This window comes from Helicoverpa armigera, chromosome 1 (genome assembly GCF_030705265.1).
Source record: "Helicoverpa armigera isolate CAAS_96S chromosome 1, ASM3070526v1, whole genome shotgun sequence".
Lineage (NCBI taxonomy): Eukaryota > Metazoa > Arthropoda > Insecta > Lepidoptera > Noctuidae > Helicoverpa > Helicoverpa armigera.
This window is the reverse complement of record NC_087120.1, coordinates 5226037-5241206: the sequence shown is the minus strand read 5'-3', so window position 1 is coordinate 5241206 and position 15170 is coordinate 5226037. Positions and strand designations below refer to the sequence as shown.

At 35.6% G+C, this 15170-nt stretch overlaps 1 protein-coding gene and 1 long non-coding RNA gene across 2 annotated transcripts in view; both read right to left on the bottom strand.

Annotated features, from left to right (window-relative positions):
- Positions 1–15170, bottom strand: part of LOC110375773 (epidermal growth factor receptor) — a 108469-nt gene that overhangs the window by 54547 nt on the left and 38752 nt on the right. The gene's annotated exons all lie outside the window — the stretch shown is intronic.
- On the bottom strand, positions 2260–3235 carry LOC135119302 (uncharacterized). The gene is made up of 3 exons (XR_010278151.1): positions 3105–3235; positions 2548–2690; positions 2260–2395 (listed from the first exon to the last, which is right to left on the bottom strand). It is a non-coding gene; the product is annotated as an uncharacterized LOC135119302 (long non-coding RNA).

The following is a 15170-nucleotide window of genomic DNA, read 5'->3' as shown; positions in this document are numbered from 1 at the left end:
ATCTTGCCCCCAGAATTTCATGAGTAAAGACGTTAAGATTGGTTCTTTAAATTGCTAACGTATGTATGAAGAGGACTGGCGCTTGCAGACGTCAAACAATGCATTTAGGGTTTTTGGGACAAAAACAGGAATTCTTGTTGTGTATCCAATAGATTCATACAGTACGTTAAGTTACCACAGATGAACTCTAGAAGCTAGATGATATAAGAGCCGTTGGTTCAAAGGCCATCAAGAAGAGGATGCAAGTTATTTGTTTAACAAAATAATTTGAAGCAATGTGTTCGGACTTTGAAATTATCAAGTAAATATGCGTTATTAAAATCAAAATAACTGCTTAAGTAACTACTTAGTGTATGTACACGACACATCGCCTGTCACGACAAAAATCTTGTGTGGTCGACAGGACCAATGTGTCTTGGACCATTTTATATCTAAAATCTTTTACCCAGATAGTCCAAGTTATGATGGCTATGCATAGTTGAGAGACTTGACAAAATTATAGGTTTAGAACAGGAAAATGTTATTAAGTGTAACATTTCTAGATTATGCGTTGTGGGAAAACAAAATAGAGTTATTACGAATTTTAGGGCAAAGACCACCGTGACGATATTTCAAGTAGGTGAACGGGGTTTTCAGTTACTTAATTAACGATATCTAAACACGTAGCATTGTTTTGTGAGTTTCCTTATTTTACAGTACATATGTTGCCTTTTCCTCCTTTTCGTAAGGCAGCTACAGAATCGATTGCCGAATAGTGATTATCATCAACCCAAGCTTAACAAGCTTAACTAAAACATTGTATAGGCGCAGGAAATTGCAATAAATATATTGCAAACGTGAGATGCAATAATGTGATTCAAATAACTCTACGAGTACTCAAACCATTAGAAAGCAATATATTATTTTGTCATACTTTAGCTTTAATCACACTGGTCACGTGACCGAAATGCAGCAATATGCAATAGTGGAAACGTGTTCGAATCTTAGACTTGGCTATAATTTATGTAGGGTCACGCACGCATTCACTAATAAAATCACAGCAATATGATAAATCATGTAAATTCAAGGTATTCCTCTCTAAACGATAAATAATTCATTAATGCCCGTTTTCACCAACGAATACCTAAATTTAGGGAGGATTTACGGAACACTTAATAAGAATTTCATTTTCACCAAAGCCTAGGTGTCAATTTTAACCTAAAAATTTCACTTAAACTTGGGAGCCCGATTGATGCCTGCTTAAACAACCCCTATCATTATCATTACAAAATACAAACATATTTTGAACCGTTTCTGGCGATGGATAGTGAAATGTACCTTTATATGTTATGTAACACCAAAAATACCATGTTTAAAAAGCAAAAAAAAAAATGAAACGTAATCTTTTAGAAAGTTTAGAAGCTGTGGAGGTTGTGGATATGTAAAATAATAATCATTAGAAGACCACGTACCTATCTTACGGAAAGAGCAGATGTCTGAGAAATAAGTACGATGATCATGACTTTTTTATAAGATTATAGTTTATCACTTGCTATGAATGCACTTGCTAGGTCGTGATGACGCTGAATTATTAAAAAATAGGAAGTCCTGCATGTCCATAAATATACAGATCATAACAGATGCAAATCTGGTAATCACTGATGTAGTTTCGCGGTGGCCGGGACAACTATCGGTATTCGCTACCGTCTACGGCAGAGAAAACCCTGTGGGTATGCGGTAATATGACTGTTCAGACCTAAGCGGTATTCGCTACCACCTGCGACAGAGAAAACCCAGTGGGTATGCGTTAATATTACTGTTGATGTTCGGGATGCATGCCGCTGCTGCCGCGCGGTATGTACTTCTACCCACAGCTGCAGTGGATATCGCTCAGGTCGCTCTAGCCACGGTATAGTTATCGGCACGGATATTGAGCCCTGACCTTCACCTGCGCAGAAGCCATTTATTGGTTTATTGCCTTGTGTACAGTGCGCAAAGCGATCCCCACTCTTCCGCCGAGAGCTCAATATCCGGGCCGGTAACTATACTTGATACTAAATACCTGAGCGAAACCGGCGCGGTATCTACCTCTACCCACAGCGGCAGCGAATATCGCTCAGGTTTGAATAGGCCTTAAATACCAAAACTGCAGTAGATACCAATGATTCGAAAATGGTGAATATGGAGGAGCCTATCTCCTAGGTGATAGGGGATACCCTCTGGAGGCAAGAAGTAGGCTAATATTGAACATAATAAAATATATAAATTAAAACAAAGATAGTAAACAAATATTTTAATATTAGTCCTCATATGATGTACCAAACATTATCATCATCCTCCTGCACCAATTCAATTTGAGGTGGGCTGGGCGCAGCATGTTTTTACACGTCTTTCCAATTTCTCGCACCACCTGAAACTAAATAAATATATAATTATAACCCCATACTTAAATCCATCAACTCATGGAGAACAAAAATACAATGAAGCCGACAGTAAAACAAGGAACACAGTTGAACGGCAATATCTTAATACACTATTTTATTATACACAGATATTATTTACATTTACCTGTAAAGGGTTCCTGTCGCATTAAAACTATTTGTGACTGGATCCAAGCTTTGTTTTTGGCTTCGTTCGTGGTCCCATCCGTTTTTTGTTTAATATTGTGTCTCTATGAGACGTCAGCAATTTCACTAGCTTGTCTTTTTCTTCTGTAAGAAAGGTTTATCCTCGTTTTCTTTTCTCTGCCAAAATAAACTTATGTATTCAACAATAATAATAATAAACCCAAAATTAACCTCACTCTATGTACAGTGTACATAGAGTGAGGTTAATTTGATGTGTATGTGTACATTGTACACATACACATCAGTCAATTTGACAAACGCGCAAATGACATAGGTAAAATTTCACCTATAGAAAACCTCTTTACTGTTTTATTGCATAAAACATAGCGTAATGTAGTTTAAGTTAAATTAAAATAACATCACAAGAACAAAAACTCACAGGCTTTAGTTATATATACTCGATAGACGTTTATTTCTTAAGAAGTACAGAAAAATCATTTTATCGATAAAATATCGACTTTGCATTATCGTTTGTAGAACTAGTAATCTGTCACTTACTTAAGGGATCCATGTACAAGTGTGGTGAAAATGAATTTAGGTAGGTGTCAAATTGGGAGGGGTCCTTATTAAAAGTAGCTTTTAGATAGGGAAACGGTAAGAGGTTGTTGGTGAAAACGGGCATAAGTGTCCTGAAAGATATGCAATTCAGGGCTTAATTTTCAAAAGTAACTGCCAATAAATGTTTCGCGCCATCCAACGGTGCGCAGGGAAAATTGCACGCGCCATCTTGGAAATCGGACTATAGCGCATGCGCCCTCGACACGTTTAGAAGAAATAAAACCTACGTGGTATACGATAGCGGCGTACAAACTTATTTGATCGGTCGTTCAACCATGTCGATGGTGCGTGTTGCTCTAGCGCATATGTGCGTCTCGCTCTGTCGTACCGTTAAGGTGGTATGCCTGAGTTATGGCATTCCGATGTTACCACCACCACCACGGAGGCTGTGCGGGCAGCGCGTAATAGTAACTTACATGTGATTTTAGTCTTATATCCAATGTTTCTTACAAGGTGTGAACGCCCTCTGCTATTAGAAAATTAATTGATGATTTTTCAACCTATTTATTATGAAGTATCACTTTTACTGGCTATTACTGATAATTGTTCGGCTGTTAATCATGTTTACAGACCGTTTACAAGTAAAAGTAAATAGACCTAGATTGTTCTAAGCGTTATCGTAGTCTTAATCCTAAAATCTATAGCTTTATTGCAAAGTTAACACTGGTTTAGATCTTTTGACCTAAAACTGTTTTAGGAACTTTTCAGAGTTTTGTACTTAATTTACTTTTGGATTACCTATTATGTAAGAACAGAAAGGCCCAGGGAAACTTTTGTTTAATCAAGGATTTTTGATAGAAGTCTCGCGTATCATTGTGAGATTTAAAGTCTAGCTAAGTGAAAATTATACGATCCCTCATCTATTTCCACGGCCCTTTCATTTAACGACAGCTGTAGATGTAGATGATTGATTTTGATGTGCATGAATCAAATCATTTCATCGGTCATGGCTACATAGAAAGGACTTTAGACTTGGACTATGGAAAAGCCCAGATACATATTTCGGTTCTAAGGACCAATGTCGCACGCAAGCTATGAGTCGGCCTTTAATTATTCAATACCAAGAAGTGATGGGGCGTCGCTAATCAAATAAATAACGATTCCCAAAATACTTCACAAACGAACCGATGCATCCGATTCGTTTATCGATAAATCAATCAAATCGATATAATACAAATACAGGCGAACGTATCGCCAAATAAGGACAATCGTTCGCATGACGCGGCCACTCGTTTCCTTTCGATGAATATTGAATAGAATCAATTCCATATTTAGTTAGAATCTGTTGTATCTCAGCTTAACCATTGCTGGGCTAGACAAGACTCTATTATAAGGTTCATAAGGTAGATTAACGCGTGAAGCTGGGTTTGCAAACGAATAATATGCAATCAGCCAATGGTTTGTAGCTTGCAACTATGCAAAGTGATGTCATAGACTTACCGGTATGAAACGTGTATTAAAATCCGCTTTTAGTGGTGTTGGCACTTAGCATTTAGTTTTTGCTAAGTATGTCATGTATTTGCTTAGGTACTCGTAAGTAACCAGCTACCAGTTTATTGAGATAAGATAGAATTTAGATAGAAATATTTGGCTGTGTCTTTTAGGTAACGTTTGTAAATAAACTTCCGCGATGACAGTTTTATGCGTTTTTCAGCAGTTGATACTAGGCTGATATAAGACATAAAAGATCGTCATCATCATAAGCCTTTTTTATTGTCCCACTGCTGGGCACATACCTCTCACACAAAGAAGGATTGAGTGTCAATCGCCACTTTTTTTCGTTCTTTAAAAATGACTGGCAGGTAAGAACTCTGGTAGGTATTTTTAGACCATACTAGGTACTTACCTATCCGAGATGGAATTAAATGAATAAAAATATATTTCAAGCGAAAATGACGCCATTTTATTTCTCCGAACAGCAGTGCCTTCTTCCCACTCTGTTGCATAATAAATAGTACCTACCTACCTATCTACATTTATTTCACGTAAAATCTGTGTCTATTTTATACGTAGGTACCTTCTGTATACAAATATCAGCTTAATACGACGTTACGGTTCGAGAGAATTCCTTATAAGGCAATTAGTGGGTACAATGATATTTCGCGCGCTATGTAGGCTGGCAGATGTAAAAAGGTAGTTATTTAGTTACTTTATAACTATTTAATTAATAATGATTTAACTAGACCAGAAAAAACTAAATTGTTAGATATATAAGTACCCACATGCTAGAAGTATTAACTTTTTATCGTCCCAGTTTTAGGTCAAGCAGCGAGGGATAAAGAAAAGTGGAAGGCTTTGGGGGAGGCCTTTGCCCAGCCGTGGGACAGCACAGGCTAATATAAAAAAAAATAATAAAAAAAGTTTTAGGTCAAATCAGGTCATTGTCGCCTGGAATATATTTTTTTGTGTTTATTACAATTTTTGGGGCTTGTAGTAACGCTTAAAAACTAATAAATCGAACTATTAGAAATAATTAGGCGATTTGCCCGCCTAATGAGGCAGTGGCGAAATCTGGAACTAATTTATAGTAACGCCATCTGTATCTTTGCTGTGTAACTTCTTACAGCGCGCCACCTATCGCATACTCAGGGAACTACTACAGCTCAGCCGCACGGTTACATGTTCGTTTTGTATGCAACTGGTAGATGGCGCTGTTAAACTTTAACGGCTCCGTCGGCTCAGCTCCACGAAAGCTTTTGTATAGATGGCGCTAGCATGACGTGAAATAAATTTACTCAACTCGTGTGATAGATGGCGTTAGTGAAATTCAGTTCTAGATTTCGCCACTGCCTCATTAGGCGAGCGATTCGCCTAATATTTTTAAGTTTTTACATGATTGTCAAATACAATATTTTTAATATAACATTGGGGTAAATCTTTCCAAAAGTTATAAAAAAATGTGGATAGGTAAGTCTTAACACAGAATTTCGCAGAAATAATTCGCAATCAAGCACAAGTAGGTAGATAGGTACAACAGCTTTGAGACTTGCAGAAAACCATGATATATAGGTAGGTATCTAAAATATTATTTAACGGAAAAATAAAGAACCGTGAATCTACATACCGAACCAACGAAATCTTCGCGGTAGGGCGTAAGATGGCCTGTAATCAAATATCGGTGAAGTGATGCATGAAATTGTGCGCGGGGCAGCCTGGGCCGTTGCCCCGCGACGATGTGAGCCTCGGCTTGATGAGGAGCTAATTGGTATTTGTGTTGCAGTAAAAATATATATTCCGTACCTGAATAAAAGGGCTGGAAATTTTTGATTGCCTGCGTTTGCAAAAAAACTGCAACAGTGCAAGTTTCATCGGCAATCGACAGCGAGAAACTTTATTATGACGTTGGTTGGAAATGAGTATCTTACAGTGGTAAGACATTATTGGCAAAGGTAGTAAAAAGTAACAGATGACCTAAGTATTTCCAATCAAAAGAAAATCTAATAAGCGAATTTCAAGTACGTTAATGCCAATCACAAATACATAATTTTGTTACAGGGAAGAATAGTATTTTAGATTTTTTTGTACACTAAAGAAAATACGTTTTTAATTAATTTATAAATTGGTAATTATTATTTAGATTAGGAATGTGGCCTGAAAGACCACATTAAAGAGACGAGGACCAATACTGATAGCTTTTTTGTAATTTAATCAAAGTGTGACATTACACCCTGAGGTGTTTCAGTAAATAGGTTCGATAGACTTTTTGTGCGTCTGTCTATTCCTCCCGTGCATTTTTTTTAGTTTCAAATATAGCGGGCATTAGTGTCATGTAAATTAGGATTATTATTTATTACTTTATATTAATTATTGTGCTAAATGTTTTGCAATGTTTCTGTAGTCATCAAAGTTTTATGGAAAAGTGAGCCATGTGCGAAACAGTTTTAGTGCTGAATTAGGATAGTGAATAAAATATCTCACTAAGGGTCAATTCCCACTGAAAGAGCAGCGGCCGGCAGCGGCCGTAAGAGCACGGACAAATGTAAGAGCGCGGCGCGGCGAGAAGTGGAAAGAACCACCAAGAACTTGTTGTTATTTAAGTTTTGCTCTGGCTTTTGCGGTTTGTTTTCATCAGCCCCTAAAAACGCGGTAGGTAGGTATACCTACATTAGGTACTGAAAACCATTTTAAATCTGATCTCGGTGAGCATACACGGGTCAATAATTAAGGGTCAACTTATGCTGGTTTGAGTACGACCATGCGGTCGACTGTATCATTTTTATGCAAACAACATTTCTCACTTTTATAAATAGGTAAAGTAAAATCATGCTTAAAAATATAAACAGAACAGTTCCGACCGCAGTAGTAATTAAAATAACAGTTGTTGCAATAAATAGAATTCGTAACCGCAAAATGTCTTTGTTACAAAAACTGCAGTTTATCGAGCTTTTTACGAGTAGGTATAATTGGCTATGTATAGCTATTTAGGTAAAATGGCGGGTCGGAATATCCAAGCTATAAACACTTCAGCTCCCATTTCGATTCGATTTTTTGCTTTTCTATTTCCCCGTAAACTTATTTTGTTCCTATTTTTCTTAAAGTTCGAAAAAAGGAAATTTCTTAAAATAAGCTTACGAATTTGTAGCGAGGTTTCCAAAAATGGGCGATCACCTTCATCGGAATGAACTGTATCTACCTATCGTAGATATAGGTCGCTATTCAACCATCATGGGCTCTCTTGGCTATCAATAACTTATTCTTACAGGGGTTAATAGAACTTTATCAAAGTATGTACTAATGGTGTCGAAACACATTGAGACCATTTAACCGGCCACTCCATTTGTGCCCGTATGATGGCGTTCATTTAATTATCGGCCCCTTCATGTCAAGTTAAAGACTGAGGTAGGACTGTATAGGAGCACATAGCAGGGTTGGACGGACTTTCAACGCGTTACCAATTAATAAAATGTTTATATTTTTCTAAAGCAATTGTTTTTAGTTTTGTGGTTGACGAAAGAGACGTAAGATTTGTCTAAGTAAACAATTATTAAATATTAAGTATTTTCTCATGCTCGTATGAGTCATCAACGAGTGAATTTTTACGTTAAAACTCCGTAATGTCCATTCCTAAATTCCACAAAGCTTTTTGCGCATAGCTTTACATACGTATTTATTCCTTCTGAGAACATTAAAAACAACAAAACAATTTGCATATGGATATCTAATAGGACACGTTTTATTTATTTAGGTATGTCAAAAACATAAGTGTATGTGTGTTTGTCACGTTCGTAGTTAGTCAATGTTTATTGTTTAGTATGCATCGCACTGTCTGGACATGGACACGAAATTCAATGTCGGCTCCAATATATTCTAATAAAATCCAATGGTGTTTAATATTAATACGGTTTCTAAAACAATAAACGTTACTTGTAAATAAATGACGGTAAATGATGACCGAATAGTATGCGCGAATTTTTGGAAATAAGGTCGCTAGGAAACAGCCACCACATTTTTTTTTGGTTTTGTAATACACAAAAAGTTACATGCATTTAAATTATTTTTTAATTAAAAAGCCGCTATTCTTTACGTAAAAGGTCCCACGATTTCCGCCCAAAATTCAATTAGTACCTACCCAAAAAAAAATGGCCGATAAACTAAAAATGACGTTCGCGCCACTAAAATTTGCGTGCTCAGTTCAAGCCAGTACAAGTTTTACCCGTTCTATAGCCGGCATCAATGGACGCCGGTTATGATTCCATGAGGACATCATGATCACTTGTTTTATTTGCAAAGAAACCTGTTTACTAAGCCCCCGCGGTCCTCGGCACTTTTTATCGCGTATTTTTAATGTTCTTACATTTTGTGGCTTGTATGCAAAGATCAGGAATGCAGCGAGAGTAATGAGAAGGGCGCGGACATAAGGATTATTTTGTAACTCATTTTGGTTTTTGTTTTAGCATGCCTACCTATAGTAAATTAAAGTAGATAAGTTAATCTATTTTGTTATGATAGTTGAATGAGAAAGGTAAAGATAATGGAACTTTGAGAAATTAAACTCTTTGATATGGTTACACAGTGAATGTTGAATGAAGCTGTTTGACATGTTTTGATACTTTTGTTGCCCTAGTTTTGGATTTATGTATATTGTATATATATATGCTAATAAAATATTACTTAAAACACTTGTGACTACAGCCTTTCTTCAGTTTATTACACAGAATCATTAGCTTTAAAAGTTAATTTAATTTCTTTCCAATATCTTGAAAAAAAAGAAACAATCTTTACGACTTGCATTATGAAATCGGGGCGGTTCGATATCGTCGAGAACCATAAATTGGAAGTCGTTTTAATACAGGATTCAACATATAATACTAAAGAAACATTCGCAGGTAAGATGGAAAAAGAAGTCGATTAAAAAGTCATTAAAAATAATGCTAAGGCTCACTGCAGGAGGTACAGTTGCATTAAACTTTTAAGCATCAGAGACCTAATCCAATTAAAAATCGTGTTATTTTTGGTTATAATTTTAGTTTGAATTAAAAAAGTCGAATTTCCCTGAAGCTATTTTTAGAATTTACAATCAGCTTGGCAAAATATGTCAGATATGCATTAACACGAAAGGTCCTAACATAGAAGGAGACAAAAAACATCGAAAGATATTTATTACAACAACCTTTATCGAGGAATTTCGTGAGTTATAAATAAATCGTATGCAAATAATGTGCGTGCAGAATTATAATAGTGTTCGCGTTGACATCAACCTATACTAGGAAAATAGATGTTTTATTCGTTTTAGAATTTTAAATCGATATTTTCTGATTTGTGTGAATTTATTTGATTAAATTAGTAGTATCTATTTCTAATCTTCTCATCTTAATATAACGGCTCTTGATACTTATAAAGCTGCATCTGGATTGTTAGAAAGAGTTACAGAGTCCCTGATACCCTAATCTAATGTTTGTTTATGAAGCATATTTCTAGGAGCCTACCTATATGTGTAAGTACCTATTCAGTGTATGTGCAGGACCCAAAACTCTACTCCATTACGTTTTTAATACCAGACATTGTAAAAACTCATAATCTTATCATTCATGTATGAATTATTATCATGTTGGAGAGGTTTACACCGCTAATTCAGTTCATCATATTATTATCATCTTGGGAAGGCATGAATAATCTTAACAACGCTACAAGATGCTGGCAGGAGATATAGCTTTCTGTTTACCTCTCTGTGAGATGAAACGTGAAGATACGTATGCTTATAGAAAGTCTTAGAACGTGTTTCTTGAATGCGGTTGCATAAATGTTATGAGGTTCCTGATCTCGTGAATTATAAAAACGGCAAAGTGACTTTAAAAATAACAGTATTTTGTAAGATAGAATCAGGAAGGTCTGGGATTCATGTGTAAGATAATTTTATTGCTTAGATCCTGTTTAAATTATTGCATCTTTATTTACTAATTCAAGTAGGTACCTACTAGCATTCTAACACGCAAGTTCCAGTTACTTTCCTATAGGTATAATGTATATGTGTCCGTTACAATCTATTTCGAGTTGATGCTACATTTTTTAGCACAGGTTTCTAATAAAATCTGATAACCTTTAATCATAGAAAAAAAAGAACAGGTTTTAATCAGCTTACCTATACATTTAAACAATCGAATAACCTAAGTTTGTCATCCAAATTCGAATTTAATACAACGAAACATATCGAACCTGCTTGAACGATAGAACTATATTGTATTAGATGACCTTTTTCAGAATAAAGTAGTAGATATCCTTCCGTCTAACCAAATGGTTCTAAAGTTCTCATGCCGACATATCTTTGATAACGATGCACTTTCCCACACTATATTTCAGTCGTCAATTTCAAACATTTGGTAATACTTCATAGTTTTTGCTTAAATTTCAGGATGTGGGTGTTTCGTAAAAACTTCGGATATCCTTAAGGAGTAAGCAACATGTGTTCGATGATACGAATTTTGTGAAATGAGTGAGATGGCTATAGAAAAAAGTGCAGCTTTTTCTTTCTAAAGTTTCGTCCTGGCACAGCATCTGTCAGGGATATTGGGTGACCCGGCGGCAACTCACGTAAGATGAGAACTGTGACTCTGTAGTTTTGATCGTGGCTTGCAAAATAGGATGATTTGTTAAATGTTTCGTTTGAAATTCATTATATCCTTTAATATTGTACTTCCGCAACTTTAAAGTTTTTGTCAAAAAGTCATTTTGAACTTAATCTTACATTAGCTACTTACATTATTTTCTGCAAGTACATAGACGTTTATTCCTTCGGTTGCTTGCTTATTTATGATTCTTACCTGAAACAAAAACAAAAAAAAAACATTAGTAAACAAATATTAATTTTATATAAAAAATATTTCTCTCAAGTATCAAGACCGTTCATCCACAGTACACCAACGTGCATGAAACTCCGGTTCACACAGTCACCCCCACCAAGGTATTTTGAACCTGTTGTTGCGCCTGTGTGCGTTCGCAACAGGTACCTTTATAATGTGTTTGTGTAGGAGTGGCAACTATTCGCTAAGCTATCGCTTTTATGAATGAGATCTTAGATACGTATGTTTCATTGAATCCCCGTAGTGCGTAGGAATGCGAAACAGTATCATGAGAAATGCATTTGCGAGAATTGTTAGCGTTTTTCGAAGGTATTTTGTAAGATGTTATTGGGAGTACTGATACAGGAGCATTGCGTAGTCGTAGGCACAGCGGAATTGATAGTACTGATTATAGAATATGAATAACACCTATACTGTGATACATAGATATTCAGTTTGCATTTGATATAAATTTTTGCAACTTAATAATTAGGTATAATTGATTGACTATGCCAAAAACAAGCTGTTGTGCAAATCTAAATGCGTCTACTTGTACTTAAAACGAGCTAATTTTAGTACGGTGATTCAAGACGATGCTGTGAAAACAAACGTTATTATTATAATTAATAAATTCTATAAACATCATATTTTATAAAACATATTTTCATAAGCTTAGAATAAAACATTAAACAATTATAATTATAAAAGAATATAACAATTTTATTACCGTAATGAATATTTAAGGCTATTAGTATGTATCAGTTTTTTTATACAATAGGTATTAAACTCTTCACGCCTGAAAATGGAGCGGTGGGCGTTTTCTTTCAGTGTGAGCTTTCTATTGGTCAGGACAACAATGATAAGGGTTTGCGGGCGGATTTGCGGTTAAAAGAATGTGTTTATCCCTTTTGGGAGGATGACCACGACTGGCTATCTATATCTTGAAACATTCTTTACAAAATTCGATTAGTAGAATGTTGAATGTGCATGATTTTGATAGCCATAAAAATAAAATAACAAAATAAAAAAAAAAAACTTGCTAATATTTCGACTACAGGTCAACCGCAATGCAAATCAATTCAAAAAGCAACGTTCGTTGAACAATTTGCGAAGACCCCTCCCACACGCGCTCGCGCCGGCTAACACACTCCCACGGAATCGTAACATCGTAGTAAAATTTGTAAACGTCTCCCTTATAAGGCTACTGACATAATATGCGTAAACGTTTTAAATTACGCACGGTATTGTAACTGCTACTATTGTATATATGAAATACATTCTTTTTTGTGCCTAATGATTTTTTTAAACATTTTTTTTTCAACTGACGTTTTCTTGACAGCTGTCATTGTCTAGTTGACCGATATGTCATGTTAACACTAAATCAATGACAGACGCTACAACAGTTCCAAGGGCCAGTTGCATCATTACACTCGAATAACACGTTTTATGAAACTTTTCTTAAGACTTTGAAACCTTGGCCTAATAACTTTTGTAACAAAAAGTAGTTTATTTTTATTGCTGTGAAGCATATTATGGATTTTTACGTCACCATGCGTGTTCTACGCAACTGGGGTGTTATAGCGAGGGACGATTGGGCTCAGCCCCCTAAGTCTTCAGTGTTTTATGAGATTTTCAGCTCCGCCTCTAATGTTACCCTCGTTGCTAACGCCCCCGGCCTGAAACGCCCCCCTGAAGTCTTTCACCGCCTTCTATGGCCCCAAATCCCAATAATTCAGTCTACAAGCGTTGCGTGAAAGTTGTGCTTAGGTAGGTATCTTAAAGTATTACAGACATAAAATACATACAACATTTTTCAATGCGTCTTCTACAAGTATTGAGTTCGCAAGTAGCAAACTGTAAGTACGTATTCACACGAGTAAATTCCTAACCCTGTGACACTGAAACGCTCAGTGCTCGTCCATAAGTCTCCGCTTACAGCACTTACAGCAAAGAATCGTTACTTCTCGTCTTTCGAGACTGAACAAAACAATGCTGAAAACTGACCCCAGTGACATATCTTAGATCAGATTATTTTATTTCTGCTAACGGATTCCGGACACATAAAAACAAGAATTAGACATATTAGCTGGCTGGGTCTTTTTCAAGTAAGTAATCGGTTGAAAGTTCTTCCTATGCCTAAATAGCAACTACCTAGTTGCGCTTACCTTTGTACCAATAGGTAGCCTAAACTCTAGGTTATAAGATATTATAACTTAAGTGTTTCATCCTACTAATACATGCTCGCTAAGTTTTCTTTGTTTTATATTAGTCGAGATGTTTACGTTTACAAATGGAAAATAGGGAGTGTTTTTTTTTTTATTATTTTCAAAGATGTTCTTTTGTTTTAGTTCGAGTAGAAATTGTAGGATACACAGTACACTCGTGAGATTCTCTGGTCAGCCAGACAGTATTCATTACTTACGATAGTTCAATGAAGTTGCAATGTTATACATTTCTAAGAAGTCCCAGGAACAATAGTATTGACGTTTTGCGGAATCGTTTAAGGTGATGCTCGGATTTTATGATTCCACGAAATACGTGTGTGAATGGAGTTCGAGTTGAAATTAACTTGGTGTATGGACAGCTAGGTGATTTTACACCGAAGTATTTTCGGAATATTCGCTCCGACTAGCACGAGTTTGACAAACAACGTCAACATTGACAAAGCCTACTCAAATATGGTACGTAACATGAAATATTTACCTTTCAGCTTTGATTAACTTTTGGTACAACATCGTCAAAAGCCAATGTATAATCAAAAGCCAATGTATAATATTGACCTTCCTTACCCAGGTTGTTATTACGAAATTCGATGTGGTTATATGAAAAAAAGCCATTAAATCATCTATCCGATATTCCATTTTCAAAAGGGAAACGAACAGACGAGCCGTGTATTTTTTATATGCATTCTAGAGTTTAGTAACGGTAGCGACAGAGAGGGTGATAGCAAATTGTTGATAAGTGTGAGCGAGATAGAAGAAGTAAGTATTTTTTGCTGAACCTTTCAAAAGACAGTACGGGAATGAAGTGTGCCAAGAAGCTGAGATTTCTTAATGTATGGGTGATGTGGTAAAATGTAGGTAACAAATAAAAATAGTGTTGTTTAATAAATATGTACTCTAGAATCTTATCGATAAACAATCTATAATGCTTGATATAAAAAACTAGGTACGTTTAAATTGACAAATGACCCTCTATTGTGACTCAGCCATTCAATAGTTATATAAACAACGGACATAGTAGCCAAAACAAGTAGTTTCAATAGAAATACTTAAATTCTAATAAAATGTTATTGTATCGAATGTCAATTGATTGATTATGACGTCTTTGCATAGCTGATTCGTTACATGGTATAATGTTGTTAACAATAGGTAAATGAAAAGTTTTCGTTTTTAAGATAGCTTTCCGAGTTATCATATCTTTACGAAATACTTTAACAAATTACAGCATTGTTTTTTCAGAAAGTACTTGTTTTTTAACCACCCGCTAAGAGCTAGGTTTAATAACATACAACATAAAAATAAAAATCGCAAACACATGCGACAATTTATAATTAAACGCAATAATATCATCTGTTGCTAGCGACCATGATTACTTTTTACAGGCGTTGTTGGTTGCGAATGCAAAAAACCCACTTCACCATCTAACGTTGCTAAGTTCAGAGAAAAAAGTATGTTGATGAGATCTCTTCAGATATTTTTTTTCTTATTTTCAACATGTTACATTTAAT